We start from the raw sequence: 24,177 nt of genomic DNA on the forward strand, positions 1-24,177 counted from the left end.
GAAGAGACCATGAAAAAAAGACGTCATCCAAAATAACAGCTTCTCTCTTAAAACCCATCTTCTCCAAGAATAGTTCACAAATATTTAAAATAAAATCTGGTGGCCTTTCCACTGAAAATTGTCCCTATAAGTGGGTAAATGATCACATAAAGAAACTAAGCATTCACAAACACTTCACACAGAGGTATGATTTTATATATACTCACATAAAATAAAAGCATACACCTCAGGATCATCTACTCAACTAAATGTCCTTCTGTTTACCATATTAAAAAAAAAAGCTTAATACAGACAACGTCTCACGTCTGACAGTGCACAAGTTATGACTTTCTTTTCTATTTCTATCACTGAGTGATCACCTACAGACAATTGGTCAAATACCTGCTTCTCATCTTCAGTGTGTTGTCATGCATTCAAATACATGTTTACAATATGAGACTCATGAAGAACAATAGGTTCTAGGAAAATCCTATTTTTAGACTTCTCTAACAGTCTCAGTGCTAATTGTTTGTATAATAGAAACAATCCCAAAACAACATTTAGAAACTGCTATGCTTGTGTAAGTATCCCTACAGATCCCAAAGGCAAGGGCAATTGGGAGATAACAGAACCTTTAAGAGGCAGAGTCTGGTGGGGAGCTCACCGGTCATTAAGAATATGCTCTCAAAGAGGACTAGGAGACTCTGGTCTCCCAATCTCTCTCTGGTTTGTTTTCCTAGCTTCTAATGTGGCAAATTACTCTGGCACAGGCCATCTTGCCAGAGGCCCAAAACAGTGGGCCCACCAGATCTTGCCCTGGGACCAACAAAACTATGAGCTAAACTAACATATATCTCTTATAAGTTAACTTTCTTCTGTATTCATTACAGGGATAGAAAGCTTACACAGCCAGAAGCAAAATGAGTTTTCTCTTTCCCACTACCAAGAACTTGATGAGTATTCATCATATTACTCCTGTACTATCCGCTCTTGTCAATAGCAGACAAAAATAAAAATACTACTATACACTTTGCAAAGCCAAACACTTTGTAAAGCCAAACAATAATTGCCTTGAATTTAATTTATAACTTATCTTGCTATTTGGATTTATATATATCAGAGATGCAACATTTATTTATAATATTGCTATAGAATAGAAAATAAATCACAAATTTCAGTATATCCAAGAATGATAAAGTGATTCTATATGACTTATGAAAATATATACAATACCCAACTGTTAAAAAGGTACAATACTAGATCTGAGGATCGAGGTTCAAACCTGTCTGGGAACTAAGACCATGAGATTCTTACCTCCAATTAATCACTAGAAAACGGGGAGTGGCAAGTGGTGCTGTGGCTCAAGGGGTAGCGCGGTAGCCTTGAGCTGAAATGATCAGTGACAGCACCCAGGCCCACAAATTATTTTTTTTAAATCTCCCCAAAAACATAGTTAAGAAAAATAAAAAGCAAGTCACAGAATGAGACTAAAGAGGTTTAAAATATGTATATAACAAAGGGCCGATTTCTAGATAGTGGGATAGACTCAGTGGTTAAAGCACCTGCCTACCAAGTTCAAGGCCCTAAGTTTAAGCACTAATATTTAATTTTAAAAAATTAAACAAGGGCCAGGAGTTTGGCCTAGTGGTAGAGTGCTTGCCTAGCATGCCTGAAGACCCAGATTCGATTCCTCGGCACCACATACATAGAAAAGCTGGAAGTGGTGCTGTGGCTCAAAGGTAGAGCTCTAGCCTTGAGAAAAGTACAAGGACAGTGCTCATGCTCTGAGTTCAAGCCCCATAACTGGCAATAAATAAACAAACAAATAAATAAATATAAACAAGCCGGGTGGCTCACACCTACAATCTTAGCTACACAGGAGGCTGAGATCTATGGATCAAGGTTCAAAGCCAGACCAGGCACAAAAGGAACTAAGACTCTTATCTCTAATTAAGCTCGAGAAAACAGGAAGTGGGGCTTGGCTCAAGGGTAGGGCGGTAGACTTGAGCTGAAGAGCACACAGGCCAAGATCAAGCCCCATGACCCACAAAAAACAAAAAAAAAAAACTGAGATTACAAGAAGAGGTCTGGTGGAAAATGTGTTCAACTTTATGTCTGACATCTGTAGTGATAAAATTTTCATGATAAAATGTTGAAAAACATGGCGTGAAAAGAATATTTACTGACATAGATTTATATAATAGAAACTATAAAAGTGTTATTTTTTGCCAGGTGCCAATGGCTCATGCCTATAATCCTAGCTACTCAGGAGGCTGAGACCTGAGGATTACTGGTTCAAAGCCAATCTAGGCAGGAAAGTCTGTCAGACTTTTAATTTCTCATTAAACACCAAAAAGAAGCCAGCAGTACAACCTTGAGCAGAAAAGCTCACGGACAACGCCCAGGTCCCCAATTTAAGCCCCAAGACTCCCCCCACTCTAGCCCATACACACATACACACACTAAAGTGTATGTTTTCTTTTGTTGTTGTTTTTAAATAAATATGTGCAATAATGTCATGGCTCAGAGCTCTCATGGCAGGATTTAGCAAATAGGACATGCAATAAAAGCTGTAAAGGCGGGACCGGGAGTTTGGCCTAGTGCTTACCTAGCATGCACAGAGGCCCAGGTTCGATTCCTTGGTACTACATACATAGAAAAAAGCCAGAAGTGGTGCTAAAGCTCAAGTGGTAGAGCTCTAGCCTTGAGAAGGTCCAAGGACAGTGCTCAGGCCATGAGCCTCAAGCCCAGGACTAGCCAAAAAAAAAAAAAAAAAAAAAAAAAAAAAAAAAACAGCCATAGTTGTTCTGAAATTTAAAAAATGCATGTAGTGTTAGTTTCACTGAAGATGGCATAGTCAGACTTCGCAGCTCATCAGAAAAAAAAAATTTCCTTGTTGACAACTGTCTCCATATCCAAAGGCTGGGTTGGGTTGCTGCTACTGCTGAACAATTATGTCATTTAATGTGCCATGGATATTTGCATTATAGATGTGTATTTGACAAACCACCTCTTATTCCACATCTCATACCTCTAATTGAAAGCAAGGCCCAGGTACCAGACAATGGTCTGGTGGGGCTCACTGCTGGCCAGATGACATGTGCCCTCAGAGTACCCAAACCTTCCCCAGGTGCCACACTGACTATGCAGAGCCAAGCTCATTGAAACTCATTCACAATACAAAAGTATTTACATGGACAGACATGAGACTGAGTTTACAGAATGCTTTTTAAATGAACTGGGTAATATGGTCTGTGTATTTTGAAAGAGAACGCATCCTACAGTGCAGAACCTAACCACAAAGAACATTTCCATTTGAAATGTTGATGCGGACTTGTCTTCCTTGCCTTGGCCAAGACAGGCTTTAATAACGGTATTCTGTTATAATGGAAGCATTGGGCTTTCTAAAAAGGTTCCTGCAACCTAAAGAAAGGTACATTACTCCAAACTGATGTTTCCAACCCAGAGCATAACATTTCAAGCAGATATACATAAAGTGGTAACTGAAAAAAAAAAAAAAGGAAAGAAAAAAAATTAAGTGCAGTATTTAGGTGCTTTTCCTTTTCCAGCAGTTCTGAGGGGAAAAATAAACATGGAGTGAGAATGATGGCATCTGGATGCCATATAACCAGCCATGTGCCAGACTTCTGTTGGCCACCTTTTTTCTTGCCCTAACCACTACTGCTTGTTTGTCAGTTGAGAATGACAACAGAGGTAAATTTCACACTTCACACAAGAATGTGCTCACAAATGGCCCCTTCAGTCTCCAAGGGCAGAAGTCACATCTGCTCACGTCTTTTGTATCATGCCTGGCCCAGTGCCCCATGAAGGTAAAGAGCTTAATAAATGCTTCCAGTGATGCCAATGGCTGACAGTCCATTCGCTTCCCAGCTCATTTACTCTCCTCGAGTAATATTTATAAAGTATCCGTCTGTACATGGTTAGTTCTCTATTAAAGCTCTTTGTATTCTTCCCTACCCCCGCCAAAAAAAAAAAAAGGCTGAATTCTTTCATGGAAGAACTTTATCTAGACCCCCCACACCCCAATAAAAGAAAAACTGTTGTTTGAAAGTTTCTTAGATTTGCCTTGGAGTAAAAGCCTTAGGAAGAATGGGCCGTCAAAGTGCTCAGGGACGGCTGGTTAAGGTGATGGTGTACTACCCAACATGGGAATGGATTTATCCAGTCTTTAAGCTGTTTGTTTGCTCTGCTCATTCTCTGTCATGTAAATCCTGAGAGATCAACCTTACCTGGTTTCAGATTCAGTGGGTATCAATCTAAATTGTTAATTTTGAGATACCCCAATGATTCCAAGCTTTACTAAGGTTAAAAAAAAAAAGTAAACCTTAGGTAACAGTGATCAAGATGCATTGTATTCAAAAACTACTCTGTTGAATTTTTTAAAATAAAAAAAATAAAGTAGTACTCCTAAAGTTTAAATTAAAAAAAAAAAGAGACTACTTTGTTGAATAGCAATTCCTTTATATACAATCTAAAACTAAAAAAAAAAAAGTCAAATCTTGAGCCCAGGAGCCTTTTTACACACAAATACAGTGCTGAAGTTTGGCTCAATCAAAGGCTGTAGATGGACAGTATATAGCTGTTTACCTAGACAGTGTGTAAAAGGCAGCATGCTCTTTCTCACTCCTCATCCCTTCATGCACAGCTCTAGCCCAGGGCTAAACAGAGCCACTGCTTACTTTTAGTTCTTGTGCTTTGATGAGGAACCTTTAGATGTGCCAGATCCAACCCCAAAGGCTAACAACTCCAAAACTAGCAACCAAGGGAATCAACACTGGTCTTTGCTCAGAACTTGATACACTTATCATCACTGAGTGGTGAAGACAGTCTTTCTCTCCTAAATTTCTGGCCTGCTTTGTCTTTCCTAGATCTTAAGTCCTCAGGAGGCTATTTTCACTTGTAAACACTGCATCCCTCTGAGATATCCTAAAATTATCTAAAAACAGAATTATTCAGTGCACTGAGCCATAGAACACTATTAAACAGACCCAGCTTCATCTCCCTGGTTCTATCTCTGCCTCTTCCCAGCCTTTTGTACATCTGCCTTGGAGAGACCCACTTGGTTGCCCAGCTTTCTTTCCTACTCTGTCTACCCCAGGCCTCATCAAAAAGCTTCCTAGGTTTGTATTTCTGTCTTCTGTCTTCTGAATACTTCACCTCAAACTGGAGAAAAACAAACATTTAAGTTCCTTATGCTTCTGCTCCCAGGATAGGCAACTGATCCTGTCTAAATAATACATAACACCACTCTCTGATAAGCACTAGCCTACACCACTCTTTCGATTCCCTTCTCTGTGAAGGTCTCTATTTCCCTCTGAGGCAAAACTGTGGTTCACAAAATGTTTTTAAACTCATAGGAGGGGAGAAGTTGGACTTTCTTATAGGTTATCATAAATTTCCAAATAAATGATAGAGCTGAGTTTGTAGCTTGTGGTAGAGCATCTGCTACCTAGTATGTGCAGCACTCAATTCCCAGAACTGCAAAGAGTAAATAATAAAAAAGATCACAAATACCCCTCGCTCACTTCTATTTTCCTACAATATAGAACATCAAAGCCAAGCCCAGTGATACATGCTTACAGTCCCACGTACTCAAATGCTAATAAATGGACATATTAATAAAGACCACTTAAATTAGATGAGATGAAGTAAAAAAGAAAACAAAAGGAAGAATGATCTGGGGTTATAAAACACACAAGATGTTTTAACTTTTTAAACTTTTTCTTAATTTTGAATCTCCCGCTCATTGCTTATCGCTCATAAATAATTAGATGTAGAGATCAGGTCACAAATCAGAACAGTTATACACACCACTGAATGAAGAACAGCTACTCTGGGTAGGAGATGTCAGCCAGATACAAGTACCTCCTGCTTAACATCATAGAAGTTTCCTTTTTGCCTTAAATACTAATGGAATGTCACATTTAGTTTCTTAGTTATAAAGACGAAAGATGTGTCCTTTGTCACAAGATATAGGTTGGTTTATAAATGACTACAGCTCTGTTTGGGTTTCTTTTTAACTATATATTGTTTTTATATTGTTTTGTTGTTGTTGTTGTTGCTGTTTTGGTGTGGTTTGGTTTCTGTCTTTTCTTTTTTGGTACTAGAGATTAACACCAGGACATTGCACCTGTTAGGCAAGCACTTTGCCACTGAGCTATATCCCAGTCCATAATTACCACAGTTCTAAATCACTTCTGAGATAACATAATTACTTTCTCTACCCCGCCCCCACATCACTTGGTCCTGAAATTCAGCATTTTGAACGTCTGCATGTCCTTTTTCCTAATTTACTGGCAAAAGTTCCCAGATAGGGAAAGAACTTTAAGGTTCAAAGAAATTACTCTCTAGTACATATTTTTGGCCAGTCCTGGAGCTTGATCTCAGGGCCTGAGCACTGTCTTTGGGCTTTCTCAGGGCTAAAGCTCTACCACAGAACCATTTTCGGTTTTTTTTTTTCTTTCTATGTATATGTGGTACTGAGGAATTGAACCATGTCTTTGTGCATGCTAGGCAAGCACTCTACCACTAGGCCAAACTCTCAGCCCCTCCAATACATGTTTTACTTTGTTTTTCCTAAAAGTGTATTTGTTATTATATGATTTGTTACTATGTAATTCCAGAGGGGAATTCTCAATAAAAGTAAGGGTCAATAAGAGACCTAGGAAGAAGAGAGGAAGGACTCTACTTGTCCCTAAATTTACCAATGTTTGTTACTTTTTCAAACCTTGTTTACTAAAATATATTAGTTATATACAAAAAAAGTTCCCAGATAAAGGCTATAGAAAACTCAGCAGAGCTTTGCAGTCATAATATTTTACTAATTATCTGATTCTTTTTTAAATAGCCCTTTTTTACCAAATTACTACCCAGGTCAATTCTCTTCTTCCATTTCCTACAACGGCATTTGAATTCTAGCCCCAAAATACACCTTAACACCTGCTCTAGTCCAAGAAGATGATTTAGTAATGCATACGTGCTAGACTCTGACCTGATCTTTTAGCATTCTGAGAAAACCATATGGTGAAACAGCTTTAAATAAAAGTCGCTGACCATGTCTTGGCAAACTATCATTCTCTTGAGTAGCATAATCTGTCCTACTTTATCAAAAGAGCCTTTTCAAGTCTGACTACTGCATCTCTCCAAGTCTAGCTTTAAGCAAATAGAATTGGTTTGCAGATGGTCTATGGCTCAGAAGATTATCAAACACTTTTACATTTTTAGAAACTCCAAATTATCCAGTGCTGGCCACTGAGTACAAAAGAAGAGTTTTATCTGTGACCACTCAATTTATTATTAATGCCCTTGAACAACACACAATTTTGTTGTCAGTCCACTGCCTGCTCACACAACTAAAAATACCCCAATGGGAGTGCACCAGGAAGTTTGAAATCGGGTCATTTCCTTGTCTTGATGAAGTCATTGCATGGTTGCTGTTGACGCACATTTTTAGTACAGTTAAAGAATTTCAATGACTGCTTCCCTGAAAACATTTGTTTTACTACATTAACTTCATATTTGTCTCCTGAAATTGGGCTGAGCCAATTTGAGTTTTCTGCATTTGTCCCTTATTTGTCTTTGAGAAAATAAGTAAAAGTTATAACTGGACTAAAACCTTCCAGATGGAAGTGTTAATCTTTTTTCTTTTTGCAGGTTTGTTTTAGTTGAGGGCAAGTATGTCTAGACATACTAAGTTCCAAAGACCTATTTTATTGTGACAATTCTGTACTTTCTCTCTAACACAGAGTATCTTTGAACAAATCCTATCCTCAAACTGTTCTCAGAGTCCTAGACAGTTCAGTCCCTGTTTCCATCCTGAATAATTAGAATTCTATTTGGATTTACCTGTTCTGAATACAGAAGGACAGGGATATTCTTAGGGTGCAAAAGTTCCCAACTACAGAGAACCTAAAGGTAAATGCTTGCCACACTAGTCATATGGCTTATTTTTAGGAACTCTGAGTAACCCAAAGAGGCCAATACTATTATGAAGTCTCTCTCCAACAGATTAACTATTCTAAAACTGTCCAATTACTCTAGTGATTTTTAAAGTGTTTTATCTAGCATTTTTAAATGTTTATCATCCCATATTTAAGTAGAATAACATCTCTTAGTATTCCTAAGAGGTGCAACCCTTTTGTCCTGAAGCAGTTTATCAGGAACAGTGCTTATAATGGTCAATGATCACTTCCTGGTTAAGTGCCCCCCAGCCACTGCCACCCACAGCTATGATATGACAGGCAATTAGAAATACAAGCTCTTCTAGGAACATCCTTGGTTAGACTTAAGCAAGGATGAGTGTTCCAGTTAGCATGGAACACTGAGTGAGGCCTCAATGGTTCAGTGATCTTGTCAAGTATAAAGTCAATATTCTAAGGAAAATAACAACTCTAGTCTTACATACTTTCTGACTATATATGTAGCAGGATGCTGAAAATTTCAGGCAGCAAGAATACAATTCAAACTTGCTTAAGCAAAATAGGAAATATATCAGTTCACCTAGCTGGGGAGGCATTTAGATTAGCTCACAGAATGTACGAAAAGTGGAATCAGGACTCTGGTATGAGGAAACTCATTTCTTGACTCCATGACCTATCATCTATCCTATCCTGTATTTATTATCTTGTGTCTGCCTGCCCTCAGGTTTCCTCCTCTTCTACCTCACAGGTATCCACTGTATGATTCAGGAAATTCCACCCTATAATTCCATCCTAAAAACATAAATGCCTTCCTAGCTCTATCACAAAGGTAACAGGAAGTGTTCTCATTTGCCAGTTTGCACCCCATGCCTTCCCTTGAATACATCTCTGCAATATAGAACATGCAGATCAATAAAGCTGGGCTAGGGTCACAAGAAATAGGAAAGGAGTCTTCAAAAGAATGAAACTACTATTACCAAAAGGCAATGAGATTTAAACTTCCTAGACTACCATAGCCACTAGCTACTATAATTTACCACTGACCCCATCCATGCCAAGATGAGGCCATCACCTATCTACTCAGCTGTCACTGGGAGATTTCTCACTATTCTTCAAAAGGGCAAGGCAACCTGCCATTTACTCAGATCACCACCGTGAATATATTTCTGAACAAATTGAAATATCAGAACTGTAAATGATCACAGAAAGGAGACTAACCCTAAATTCATTGCTGCTAAGTTCCTACGAAGAGCTACGTTAAAAGAACTAAAAGAACATTCAAGGAAGATTACTTGAAGGATATTCCACATATAGATCTTGGATGGCATTCCTTTCTTTTCTGTTTTAGTGATTTGGTTTTACTCAGGTAGCTATCTCTGCCTCTTGTGGATTAAAGTTTAATGAGTCTTTACTAAGGTTGGGTTAAGGATGAGTAGCTGATGTAGGTCTGGGTGGGTAGTATGCTAAAAAGGATTCTGGAATATGGTTCCTTGCTTCTATAAAGATGACAGAAGGATGGCCAGAACTCTTCCTACTTCTGAACATGCCGAAGCTGCTTTGCAGTTTTGCCAGGGGTCAGCTCTGTCTTCAATACACTGATGAAGGAAGGAGAGAAAACTTACTGTTGTTGAGCTGACAAGTGACGTTGTTCTGAAATCTATCATGCAAGTATCTGGAAGGAGAGATAAAAATCTTCATCTTTAGAGTAAATTTGAAATAGAGTATTCTGGTTTTGGGGTAACAAACACAGTTAAAAAATACTTTTGGGGGGCTGGGAGTTTGGCCTAGTGGTAGAGTGCTTGCCTAGCTTACATGAAGTCCCAGGTTCGATTCCTCAGTACCACATACACAGAAAAAAGCTGGAAGTAGTGCTGTGGCTCATGCAGCAGACCTCTAGCTTTGAGGGAAAAAAGCCCAAGGACATACTCAGGCCCTGAGTTCAAGTCCTAAGACTGGCAAAAAAAAAACAAAACTTGTTTAATTCAAATGATCAGATTGGATAATGAATCATTGATTTTAGAAATTGCCTCACCTATGCACCATAAAAATTATATAAATATTATGTACATTTCGACAAGTGAAGAGAGTTGTATCACTTGTTTAACAATGTGAATGTAAAATCTTAATAAAGTTTTTTGTTGTGTTTTATTTGGGTTTGAAATCAGGGTTTTGCACTTGCTAAGTGTGAGTATTCTTTCACTGAGCCATGCCTCTAACCCTGGTTTTTACTGGTTATTTTTGAGTTAGGTTCTCAATGAACTGTGCATTCCCTAAAATCAATGTTTAAAAGCTTTCTATTTTTATGAATTACATCTGAACAAAGCTTTAGGAAGCTCTTTGAGTGAACTGCCTTTCTAAGTGAGAAAAACCTCAGAAAAATAAACAGTAATTTGAGTAGACAAGAGACAAAACATGTTTTTCAAAGAAAAAAAAATAGAACAAAATTTGGCTTCAGTGAAAAAAAAATCCAAAGTGTAGTTTGTAAGTGAAGATTTGTTCTCAAGCTTTCCATTACTAAGCCCCTAGAAAAGTCATTTTAAATCATGTCAGCTTGAGACTTGCAAAACACTGAGGTGTATCTATCTCTGCTGGGTCACAGAAAGGAACTCCTTAGAGAATTCACAGATGTGCAGACAACTGAGATGGACAATGCTTGCCACATGAGGAGAAATTCACTACTTCTTGAGACTCCTTAAGAAAGCTTTCCAGCCGATTCATGTGCACACTAAGTCTCAGAACGCTTACTTCCCTTGCACAGAGGACTGCAGACTGGACAAAATGAATCACCTGAACACGGCACACATCTGTGAATTCCCCCAGTGTTGCTTCAGCATGCATGACAATCAACTGGAGGATTCCTTAAACACAAACTTCTGAGCTCTGCCCTCAGAGTTTCTCCTTCAGCCTCACATTTATAACAAGTTCCCAAGTGTACTGGATGGTGTTTATCCCAGGACCACACTTGGAAAACCACTTGTCTAGACTAGAATTGATTGTCATAAATGACGAAGTAAAAAGTACTTCAGGCCGGGCACAGTGGCTCACTCCTGTAATCCTAGCTACTCAGGAGGCTGAGATCTGAGGAATGCGGTTCAAAGCCAGACCCAGCACTAAAGTCCATGGGACTCTTATCTCCAGTTAATCAGTAGGAAGCCAGAAGTGGCACTGTGGCTCAAGGGGTAAGGTGGTAGCCTTGAGCCGGGGCCCAGAGTTCAAGCTCCACGTCTGAACAACAAAAAAAAGAAAAAGCACTTCAGAAATGAGGTTGAAAATGAAATGGAAAGCATGAGCAAATATAAATTATGCATTTATTCTAAGCCATCTGGTCAATTAGAAGAGACATAAAAAGCTGGAAAAGATCCAAGCTAAGATCAGATGGAATGATAAGGGTCCTGGGACATGAGAAGAGACAAAACTCACTAATGCAATAATAAATTAACAAAAGGAAGTAGATGTCAGTTATACATAGAGATTTAAAATCTATGAAACTGGAAAAATGATATTGCAAAAAAAGGAATAATGTTTGGATTTACAGCTTATGTACCTGGTGTAACAATTCCCCCATGCATCATTACTGGGTATCTTTCTGTACTATTTACACAAGAAGCCTCATCCCAAACCACTCTAGAAGACAGATTTTTATCCCAAACAACTTTTGAAAACAGCTTCCTACAGGATCTCCACAAAGCCAAGGAAGCCACAAGCAACAATCCTCCCTCTGCATGCCTCCCATTCATTACAACCCAAGCTCAACATTCAAATGCTGCTACAACTGCTACTCTTTTGTCAGGGAGAGGTGCTCAGCCCTAAATTACTATATTCAAATAAGTAATTCAACAGCTCAGAATATCTGTAATTGCCTCTATCTACCTACTATTTGTCTCACTGTTCTGAAAACCCATCCACATTCACAATGGATGAATTCCACTGTCAGCAATGCTGCGGGACAATTGCACATACTTTCTATCATACTATCCTAGAAACTTTAGACTCCATCTCCAAACCCATTTTCCCCTTGTAGTTCCAGCTGCTTTCCCTTCAGTACCCATTTCCTCTGAAGACAGTGCTGCACTGGCATGTTAGATCCTTTCATCAGCCAGGTTACTCCCTCTCACTCCCCACCTCTCCCGGTTGTCTCTCCTCTGTTATGTATATTAAGTATGTTTGCTTTTATTCTCTGCACTCCCCTTCCTTCCCCAAGTAGCCTTATTTCCTAGGGCACAATATTTGGGTGTGACCTTCTCAAAGCCAGTTCAAGTATTATTCTTTCAATCAATATACTTGTCATCCACAGAAGGATAGATTCCAAAGAATACCTACAGATAGACAAAGATTCCTGAGTGGCTATTCTTCATCCTCAGACTATTGATTCTGTGTAGGGTCTAGAAGCTAATACTCCCTAAAACATGAGAGGATCTGTCACTGGTCACGATAGAGTAAATTAATTAGGACCCAGAGCTCCTGGACAGTGTCTTGGCCTAGCAGGAAGACACCAAATGAAAAAGAGATATTGTTTCCGAACATCTTGCCTGCGCCCTTCCTTCCTAGTTCCTTTGCGTTTTACAGAAGGGACCTGATTAGGAAATAGCAACCTATCAGAATAAAGTGTTACCTTCTAAAAAAAAAAAAAAATCAACTAGAACACAGCCCAGGATATAACAACCCCTAGACTCAGAGCCACCAACACAGACACAGAGACATAGAGACAGCCACCTGATGAATGGCTGGTGGAGCCGCAGGAGGAAGTAACCTTTGAGCTAGATACTTGTCATCTGAATAAAGTTCTTCATTCCACTCATCCTTCTTTGTCCCGGACTTCATTCATCAAATTCCCGAGACAAGAACTGGAGGAAATCACAGCAACGCTGGCTTAGAGCTGCAACCCTGGGAGTCACTGTGTGCCCTGAGCTTGACCTACAACACTAAGTAGACTTGCCTGCTAAGGTGTTGCAACCCCGGTGGTCTCTGCTGGCTGCTGGGTTAAAAGGGTTATTGTAGGTTCAACACACTGAGAGCAACAGCAGAAAATTCTGTATCACTCACAGACTTAACTGGGAAAAGTTCTGTAACAGGAAATACACACACACACACACACACACACACACACACACACACACAAGAATTTATAAGAATGAAATGCTACATTTAAGAAGTCATTAACTATCATATAACTGAGACAAAATTTTAAAATAGGCTTATTATTAAATTTTAGTCTAATTCTTCAAATCTAAGCAATACCCTTTGTTTCTGAAATGTACTTTTAATTAAAAGCAGAGGATTTTATGATACTTCTTACAGATGATTCTTTGCTCAAGAAATTACCTCAAAAAGAATCCAAGAGCCCAAACTATAAAACCTTTACAAGAAAACATATGGGAAAAGCTCCACAATACTGAATTTAGTGATGTTTTCTTAGACATGACACCAAAAGCACAACAGTAAAAAGAGCACACAACAGAAGTAAAAAAAAAAAAAAATAGATACATTAGACTACACAAAAATACTTCTATACACCATAAAATGAGCTCTATTGAGTGAATAAGCAAACAACAGAATGGCAAATATGTTTGTAAATTCTATGTCTGAGAAGGGGGAAAATCCAGATAAAAGGAGAACACAACAACAGCAACAAATTTCAATGAAAAAAGACCTGAACACACAAACATTGTCCTAAAGAAGATACACAAATGACCAGCATGCATAGGAAAAGATGCTCAATGGCATGAATCATTAGAGAAATGCAAATCAAAACCACAACAAGATGAGGAATGTAGAATAGAAAAACTGTTATAAAACATAGACCCAGCAATTTTACTTCTAGATAGATACCAAAAAAAGTGAAAACAGAGACAAATGATTTTGTGAGGACATATGGTGAGTGAAATAACCAGTCATAAAAGCATAAAATACTGTATGAGGCACAGAGTACTTAAATTCAAGAGACTGAAAATAGTATGTTGGCTGCCCGGGAGCAGGACGGGAAAAGGAGAGGTATTGTGGTATTGTTTAATAGGTATGACATTTCAACTTTTCAAGATAAAAAAAGGTTCTGGTAATAGATGTTAAAAATGGATACATAATAGAAATATATGAACTGTATGCTTAAAAACAGCTAAGATGATACATTTTGTTAGGTGTATCTTACCATAATTCTTAAAAAGTATAAGGCTTAAGACTAAGTACAGTAGTTTAGGCATCTGTAATCACAGCTAGTAAGGATGTAGAAATCAGAAGTACTACAGTTCAAGGCAAGTTTGAAAGAAAAAAATTCACAAGATCCTATCTCAACAAATAAACTGGGCACCATGCAAAGCTACAATCTCAACTATGTAGGAGGTACAGGTATAGAAAAGGGCTAGCTCCAGGAAAAAATACAAGATACTACCCAAAAAATAAAAACAGCTGGCATGTGACACAAGCAGTATAAATGCCTGCTTAGGAAGCCCTGAGTTCAAATGCTCTTAACACTAAAAACAACTTTTATTTACTCAATGTATTTTTTTTTTTGCCAATCCTGGGCCTTGAACTCAGGGCCTAAGCACTGTCTTTGGGCTTTCTCAAGGCTAGCGTTCTACCACTTGAACCACAGCACCACTTCTGGCTTTTTTCTATGTATGTGGTACCAAAAAATCGAACCTGGGTCTTAGTACACGTTAGGCAAGCACTCTACCACTAGACCTAATTCCCAGCCAGTTGTTGTTTTGTTTTGTTTTGTTTTGGGTTTTTTTTGTCAGTCCTGCAACTTGAACTCAGGGTCTGGGCACTATCCTTGGATACTTTTTTTTTCAAGGCTAATGCCCTTCCCTTGAGCCTCAGAGCCACTTCTAGCTTTTTCTGCGTATGTGGTACTGAGGAATCGAATGCAGGGCTTCATGCATGCTAGATGAACACTCTACCACTAGGCTAAACTCCTGGTCCCAAAACTTTTTTTAAAAAAATTTTAAATATATATATTATATAATATATATATTAATAAGATATATTATACCAATAAATATTTAGTAAAGAAACATCCACTTGAAATTAATACCCTTAACTTATAAAATTGAATCACATTCTTATCTCTTAAGTTTTAACATGCCTCTAATGCCAATTATTACTTCTTATCCTTGAGTTATTAGCATATGTAACACTTAATAAAATTTAGTACATGGAATCTAGATGAGAAAAGCAGACATCCATCTGTACGCAAGGAAAACTATAGCCCCTTCAAATTTAGCCATAAAGTTCAAAGTACAGTTTTATTCAGGTAGACTATCAAATTTATTTTATAATAAGCTTCTTGAAAAGTTAACTATATGTCAAATAGCATGCCAGATTGTTTTATTCAAAGCAAGGAAAACTTTAAATTTAGAATACATGAGAAGATTAGGTATAAGTTGGATTTTTCTGGTCCTGGGGTGGTAGTCTTTGGAGACAGTCCTGAGAGGGGCCTGGAAATGCATGTTTTTGTGTCTGAGCTAGAAACTGAATCCAGCCTCACTCCTCCTAAGCATGCTTTCTGCAAATGAGTTACACCTCCAGCACTGTAATTTAAAATTTTAATATGTACTTTTAACAAGTACTCTAATAACACTCTGGGAAATCTTGCAAAACACCTGGAGGGATCATTTACAAGAGGCAAATTACAAAGCCTTAGAGGTATACCTTCTAAGGACATTCAGCTATCATCTTCTTAACCTGATTAATATGGGAACCTATCCATAATCCTGGCAGATTTGACTGATTGCTTTTAAGAAGAAAGAGTATCAATATTTATACACTCAAATAAATATTCCTCTGCATAAACTACAGAGCCTAACCACTTACTTTAACAATGCCACCATTGTTTAAACATAGATTCACCTCTTTGAATTAATTTTCAATATCACATAAGCTTTTCAGTACATGAATGAATTACAAAAAGAAAAAGAAACACTGCTTTTTTAGTGCTACTTGTTGATTTTGATCAAAAGGCTTCACTTAACCACCACAGCTCTAAAGGAGTTTAGACTATTTCTCAAACACATCTTTCTAGGGCTGAAAGATGCCATGGCAAAACAAACAGGATACTATAAAGAATGCTACCTAAAGAAAAGGGTATTTCCAAACAAGTGTGTGCGCGTGTGTGTGTGTGTGGTCCTGGGGCTTGATCTCAAGGCCTGGGCTCAGTCTGTGAACTTTTGTGTACAAGACTAGTGTTCTACTACTTGAGTCACAGTTCCACTTTCATGTTTTGGTGATTAATTAAAGATAAAGAATCTAACAGGGGCCAGGAGTTCGGCCTAGTGTTAAGAGTGTTTGCCTAGCAAGCACGGAAGACTTGGGCTCAATTCCTCAGTACCATATACATAGAAAAAAAGCTAGAAGTGGTGCTGTGGCTCAAGTGGTAGAGCTCTAGTCTTGAGATAAAAGCCCAAGAACAGTGCTCAGGCCCTGTGTTCAAGCCCCATAACAGGCCAAAAAAAAAAAAGTCTCACTCACTGTCCTGCCCTGGCTGGCTTGGAACTGCAATCCTCACCTCTCAGCCTCCTGAGGAGCTAGGATTACAGGCGTGAGCACACAGCACAAACAAATATTTTCAAAATACTTGAAGCAGCAGAGACAATAGAGGCTCTCAGAAGGCCTGTCTGGAACAAGACAATGTTCATCTAGATATGTAAGTCAATTAAGCTTACTTTCAGAAAGTCTATTGTTAAACGTTACTGAACACATATCCATGATCCACATCAACCATTATAAAAAAAAAAAAGGAGACATTGCCTGTAATTCCTCCTCCTTCTATAGCCCTCTTCTCGGTTGTGGTTGCTTACTTCACTCTTCAGAGGACTGGAAAAGATTTCCAACATTTGGCTCTGCCAGGAACTCCGAGATTTACAAAATCTACAGAAAGAAATAAATTAAAGGTCCAAATTGTTAATAAACTGTAAAACTCAATCTACATTTCTCTATTTTCTCCTTCCCCCCCATTTACCATTACGTTACAAGCATTAAGTTCTCAGATTGCATTTATCTTCGTCATTAAAAAGGGAAAAGAAATAAATAAGTTAAAAAAACAAATATTTATTTAGAAATCTGAATGGGAGGCAAAAATTGAAAAACCTTACTAAGCTGGAGAAAGTAAAAAAGAGCTCTTCCATTTTCTAAGAGATGTAAGAAATTGTATTCTTCTTTCAGAAGAGAATTAAAAAATGTAAGAATAAATAAATCCACATTAGGGTAACCTTAACCATTTTATTATAGTCTCATAAAATTCTCTAATAGTGGATAAAATTGCACTTAGGAAAAATTGTGATAGATTTATTTGTCTGCTTTGGCTTCTACGTTTTTTAATTAGCATAGCATTTACTGTTCTTTAAAAAAAATGTTCTTGAAAACTTTCTATAGCTCCTACCTGTTGCGATGTTGAATGATGGCTTCTTATAGTTTTGCTTATTATTTGCATTGCTTCTGCCTTCTGTACCTCTAAGTATTTTGGGTCAGTATTTTGGAAGCTTTTATTGCTACCCTGATACCTCTAGCTTTTATTCTCTGTATTTCTCTCATGTAGGGTAATTTGCCAGCTTACTTTTCTGGTTTAACAGTGGAGAAAGCCATGCATTTATGTTGCGAAAATTATTATGCCAATATGTCTAAGACCCAAAGTAGACTGTCATGGAAGGTTAAAAAAAAAAAAAGGAATTTTCAGCCATTGTTGTCTAGGGACACTGATGGGAATATTTGGGGAGTACTGCACATTTTTGGAACATCATTGTAAAACTCAACTTGTGTTCCCTTCTTTGTTATTTTGTATTAACTATCATGATCTTAATGTAATAACTGTTATAAATATTAGGTAAAATAACCCCCTTCTAGGTAGGTTAAGGTAAGCAGTTCAAGTACAAGTCTTTTCAATAGCTCTGTCTACTAAGATTCAATCAGTGAGTTACTCACTGATGTAATAATTCTTCTTCAACAGCCAACATAATAAAAGGTGACTCCTTAGGCCACAAACTAGTGGCTCTTATCCTAGCTACTCCAGAGGCTGAGATCTATAGGATCAAGGTTTGAGACCAAACAAGGCAGAAAAGTTCTTTTTCATCTTCAAAAAAAACAGAAAAAAAAAAAGTAGAGCTGGTGGTCAAGCTCAAGTGGTAGAGCACCAGCTTAGCAGGCATGAGGTCTAGACAGCACCCAGGACCAGAATTCAAGCTCCAGGACCGGCCAAAAAAAAAAAAAAGGTAGCCTGTAGCTCATGCCTGTAATCCTAGCTAGTCAGGAAGCTGAAATCTGAGGACTGCAGTTCAAAGCCAACCCGGGCACCAAAGTCCATGAGACTCTTATCTCCAACTAACCATCAGAAAACTGGAAGTAAAGTCAGAAAACTGGAAGCAGTGCTGTGGCCCAAGGGGTAGGGAAGTAGCCTTGAGCTGAAGAGCTCAGGGACAGTGTCCAGGCCCAGAGTTTAAGCCCCACAACCAACAAAAAAGGTTCCTAAAACTCGCTAAAAAGTTTTAAGAGCCAAGAGTGCGGCCTAGTGCTAGAGTGCTTGCCTAGCATGCACAAGCTCTGGATTTGATTCCTTGGTACCAAATACACAGAAAAAAACTGGAAGCAGCACTGTGGCTCAAATGGTAGAGTGTTAACCTTGAGAAAGCTCAAGGACAGTACGCAGGCCCTGAGTTCAGTCTACAGGACTGGTGGCGGGGTGGGGGGCAGATAGAGACAGAGAAAAAGGAAAGAGAAGAGAGAGAGGAAGGGAGGGAGAGAGAGGGAAAGGGAAAGGGAGAGGGAGAGAGGGGAGAAAAAGAGAGAGGTTTAACACACAAATGGGGCTCAACCTACAGATGAGTAGAGTATATAATACCTTTAATTATACAACCTTTCATGAAAGGGGAAAAAGAGGAGAGAGAAGGCACAGTGTGGCCTTGATTTTCAAGATTAGGCTCAGTGGTGGTAATAGTTGGATATGAAAAGTGTTACATCTGAAAAGGATAACATTTCAATGCAGATAAATTTTTTCTATAATCAATTAACTATGTATCAACATCCTGGGACCAGGCAGTTATCACCTCATAATCAAACCTCCAGGCATTTAAATCACAAGATGTTTTGCAAGTAACAGAATTCTACTGCCATTTCATAATCCTGCATGAACAGTTTTATCATCATGTCCTGGATGGATGCAGGCTCTTCTACTGCCGCTTAAAAATTACAGAGTGCTTCCAGATGCTTTTCAGGTGATTTCAAGCTTTTCCTCACAATGCAACTCATGAATAATGAAAGGACATCCCTAATTCATGAGAAAAGCATCTCACACATATGTGCTCTTCCTTAGGTAATAAGGCACCACTGTGTATCAGTAATGGATACACTGAGAAGCCCTTGTATTTTACCATCAGGATTCCGCCAGCAGCATTGCTTCCTGGCTTCAAACTAAGACGATCTTTTGACAGTAATGCACAGAATGACATAAGAAGCAGTGGTAAATGGAAATCAAGTAAACTGAAAGAGCGTTCTTAAAATTCACTGGGTCTTGATAATTCTCTGGGTTGTCATCTCATTTAAAAACAAAATCTGTCTCCTGCTAAAAAGAGGAGACAGTGACAGTTAACAACTCAGTCACACTCGGATCTCTCCCCAGGCAACTGCTTTCCTTCTAACAAAACATTCTATCTCCACATAATAAAAGCAAATTCACTCTCACAATCATTCCTTTTTAAGAGCTATGTCACAGCCCTAATTTCAATAGAGGAACAAAATTTAAAGCTCATTTCCAGATGGTATAAATTCACTGAACTAGACCTCGACTGTGAGAAGTTTAGAAATCTGCTGAGAGATAGGAGTGCATAAAAAAAAAAAATCTACAGCCACAGCAAAACCACCAAATGATCCCTGGTGGGGTGTGGAGGGGAAGGTGAAAGCAAGTACCATGTGAACATCTCTCCCTCCATCAGTGCAACCAGCCAAAGGAGCTCTACACAGGAATGTGGATTCATCCATAGCACAGTGACCTGTGTCACTTTGTTAACCAACAAAGAGAGATGTGTCAAACAATTCCACAAGTTTTCAAATACACAAAGCTAACTATGAGCTAATTATTGGCTAATTTCCTTCTCTTGGAGGGCTGAACTGGAGCACACGATGAATTTATTATATTCATATGTGGAAACTTGCAAAATACTCAAGCTTCCAATCTTTACTGACTACACTAAACACACTAATATACCTTTGAGTCAGACTAGTACTGATCACTGAAATCGAATGCCTGGCTTTTACAAAGGATGAAGCTGAAGCACAGGTGGGCTGTGTGACCTAGTCAAAGCCAGCAGATGGAAAATGAAGGAGATAGAGGTAAGAGCCATGTCTCTTACTCCCATAGCCATGCCACCATCCGAACATCACGTTCACAAAGCCTCAACAATCCACCCAGACTTTCTTCCTCCCACTGACCAGCAAACCTTTTAAAACTTTGGGAAAAGCTGAATCAAATGAAGCTTAATTAATTCCTGAGATTTCATGTTAGTAATACAAAATTTGTTCTCTTATACCCAAGAAACCTAACACAGGGAGAATGACTCTGGAAGAGTCTCAGCTAGAGAACAAATTATTGAGTTGAAGCAGATTACAGATGAGAGAAAAGAAGCAGAGACCATAAGCATGTTAGGCATGAGTCAAGAATACTATCTATTACAATGAATAACGAAGGTGAATACAGCCAAATCCAGGTGTTAAAGTGGTAATATTTTACAATGGAGCAGCTGTTCATAAGATGTTTCTTTTTAAAAAGTAGTCGCTGTTTAAAGTTCATAATCAATTTGAAAAGTGCTGTATTCGCCTGAGTCTTCACAAAGAACGTTCATTATATATCTCAATTCTCAGGGAAAAGAAGCTTAGCTTTGTTTATTCCTGTGTGTTCCAATATTACTTGACATCTTTGGTGAATAGGGCTTGTACTGAGATCCACCAAGACCCACACTTCAGGCAATATATATAACATTATTAATGAATAGCTGAAGTATTAGTCTCATTAATCAGTATTTACAGGGTGCTACATCAACTGTTAAAAATCAAAGGAGGCAAAGGAACCCTGTGATTACAATGAAAATAATAAATACCACTAACATATAATGAGGGCTAAGTGTATGACATATGCTAAATTAATTTTATGTGTTGTGTGTATAAATGTTGGGTATGTCTTCAGCCAACAAATTATCCTATCCAAAAGCTGTATCTATTCATTTAAAGAAAACATCTTGAATCTATCATTTTGTCACAAATAAATATATACACTACTTTTTTTGGTGGGTCATGTGACTTGAAATCTGGGCCTGAGCCCTAACCCTGAGCTCCTCAGCTCAAGGGTATCACCCTATCCCTGGAGCCACAGCGCCACTTCCTGTTTTCTAGTGGTTAATTAAAGATAAGAGTCTCACTGTTGCTAGTGCCCAGGCTAGCTCTGAACCACAATCCTCACATTTCAGCCTCCTGCCTCCTGAGCAGCTAGGATTACAGGCATGAACCACCATGCCCTGCTCATATACACTATTTAGCACCCTTTCTAACGTGTAGCAGTGACACATGTATTTATTTAATATCCTCCTGATAAACATTTAGGCTGTTTCGTGTCTTTGGCCATTGTAAACACTAGTATAATGAGTACCAACAACTATGTAGATGAAAGATAGTTTCACAGAATATATGGGTGCACATTTTCCTAGGACTATATATTTGTACCTAGGATAAATTTCTAAAATTGAAACTATGACTGTAAAAAACTCATCTAAGAAACATGAGGTTTTTTGTATTATTAATTTTTGTCAAATTGCCCACTGAAGAGAATGTGTCATTTTGCACTTGCACAAAACAAAGAGAAGTTCAGATGAATTTTTAAGTCTTTGCTGTTCTAACTGGTGCCTCAGGGTGCAGGTACAAGACATATGTCCTACAGCCAGGCATGGTAGCTCACACCTGTGATTCTAGCCTCTCAGGAGGCTGAGATCTGAGGATCTCAGTTTAAAGCCAGCTGAGCACTAAAGTCCATGAGACTGATCTCCAATTAACCACTCGAAAACCGGAAGTGGTGCTGTGGCTCAACAGGTATGGTAATAGCCTTGAGCTGAAGAGCTCAGGAACAATGCTCAGGCCCAGGGGTATGTCAGTAGCCTTGAGCTGAAGAGCTCAGAGACAGCATCCAGGCCAGTTCAAACCGCATGACCAACAAAAAAAAAGAAAAGAAATATGTCCTACAAGGTAAACATCTTTCCATTTGTTTAAAAGCCACAGCTGTTCTCCAGTAGATTATTTTGTCCCTTTCTCTACAGGAATGTTGGACTCATTATTATAGGTTTGTAGGAGCTCTTTATTATGGAAATCAGTCCCACTGATTTTCCCCAACTTTTGGTTCCTGACTTCCGAAAAATTATTTCAGGGATGATGATATTCCTGTCATCAAAGTTACCAGTCTCTTCCATTTTTTATTACCTTTAAGTCATTAAACGAAGTTGCCATTGAATAAAACATGAACACAATGCATCTTGATCAATTCTACCCCTTCCACCATTTTCACTTATCCCTTTCTTCCCTCCCTTTTCTTACTTTTGTAGGAAATACAAGCTGAGAAAGAGAGAAAAGAGCTAAGATCACACAGTGGCAGAGCTGAGACTAGAACTCCAGTCCATTAGAATTCTCCCCAAGTCAGGTCCTTAGCCCCTCCCACAGCATTTCCGGACAGCCTGGAGCCTTCCAGCTGCATCAGCAGAAGTCCCTCCCACCCCCACCACACATGAACTCTACCCTGCCTTATTCCCTTGAAGATAGGTTGGCACACCTATTCTCTGCCCAGACCTAACAGAGTACCTCCCACCACTAGCCTCGGTGTTACAAGGATCAGCTTACATGGGCACAGGCACCATATTTCTCCCTCTCCCATGGGGAAGATGGTCCTACCAATAAACCTTCTTATTAATCTCCTCCTGAATGTGACTGTCTCTGTGTGGTCCTCTGAAATGACTGCCTACGGAATCTAGCTTTCAATTCCTTACCTTAACTGTTAAAACAAATGACAAGTGATTTCAGGTCAGATGATCTTATGAATACTAAAGCATAAGTCAATGACAACACTGACTGAAAATAAGAGGAAAACTGTGTAGGTCCCTATATAAGGTGAGCCAAAATGAGTCCTCAGATGGCCACCAAAGAAATACTTGGAAATTATGGTCATTATATTAAGTTTGCGCTCTGCTCTCAACACCCCATGATCCTCACAGCAAGCAACATGCACCACTGACCTTCATCCATAAGTGTCCCAAAGATGGTGAGGTTGAGTGACTAAGTATTGTGTGACCTTGACAGACCCACACACTCCCCAGGGGACAAGCTATATTACAGCCAGTACAGAAACCAAAAACCCAACTTTGACAAAACCATTTGCTCCTTCAATTCTGAAAGATTTTTGCTTGAACAGGGAAGTTACAAGTAGTCAGTCTTTATGCCCTTTTCCTCTTCTGTCACTTGGACAAACCAACTTGAGGCTGTAAACAAAATTTCACAAACCTCCATGTATGATACTGGACAGAATCTATCATTTGTTTTCAGAATTTAATCAAACTTTATGTTTTAAAACCGTGGGCAGATCCAGTATAGCAGTGTGTTGTATTTAACTCTGTCAATATAAAGTAATAATGAGCAAAGACTGAGCCAGTGAGGCATAACTAAGTGTTTTGAACTTTGGATTTAAAAAGCATAGCCCATTTGCATTATTTCTAAACAGTAAATAATATCATTTTCCAACAGTTCATTGTCAAATTATCGTAATCCCCCAGCACACACTTAAAGCCACAAAAGGCCTTTTACATCAGTTCACTTGATCACTGCTTATAACCTTCTAAATTTTTCTTCTCATTGGCTTCTATTCAAAGGTAAATGGAAGGCAGTAAAATTTATGGAAAATATATTCAACTGCTTAAAATATATCAACCAAAAGAAAAGAGGTTTTAGGGCTATATTATGAGTTGTCAAATTACATTGTCATCACTTACTCGTTGGTTTCAATAATAGGTAGCAAAACTGATAGACTGGTCAAGTGCCAAAACACCTCCAATGCAGAGCCTGACTTGAGCTTCTCAAATTCTCACCTTGGTCCAAGGCAGAGTAAACACCTGTCCTTCACATTGTTACATAGCATTCCTTTATAAGCCACAAACATGCTTTCATGCCAGGAAAGCAAATTCCAGCACACAGGACAAATCTCTGCTCTGTTGATTGTTCTCTTGATTTTCTTGGCTGTCAAGAGGGTGAG

The 24,177-nt window shown here is 38.6% G+C and overlaps 1 protein-coding gene across 1 annotated transcript in view; it reads right to left on the reverse strand.

Annotated features, from left to right (window-relative positions):
* Fhip1a (FHF complex subunit HOOK interacting protein 1A) overlaps positions 1 to 24,177 on the reverse strand; it is a 147,610-nt gene that overhangs the window by 89,629 nt on the left and 33,804 nt on the right. The window contains exon 2 of the mRNA XM_090356862.1: positions 16,662 to 16,781. The gene's annotated coding sequence lies outside the window, so the exon portion shown is untranslated. The remainder of the gene's footprint in view (positions 1 to 16,661; positions 16,782 to 24,177) is intronic.

The sequence above is a fragment of the Megascapheus bottae genome, chromosome 23 (genome assembly GCF_031878675.1).
Source record: "Megascapheus bottae isolate mThoBot1 chromosome 23, mThoBot2.hap1, whole genome shotgun sequence".
In the NCBI taxonomy this organism is placed as follows: domain Eukaryota; kingdom Metazoa; phylum Chordata; class Mammalia; order Rodentia; family Geomyidae; genus Megascapheus; species Megascapheus bottae.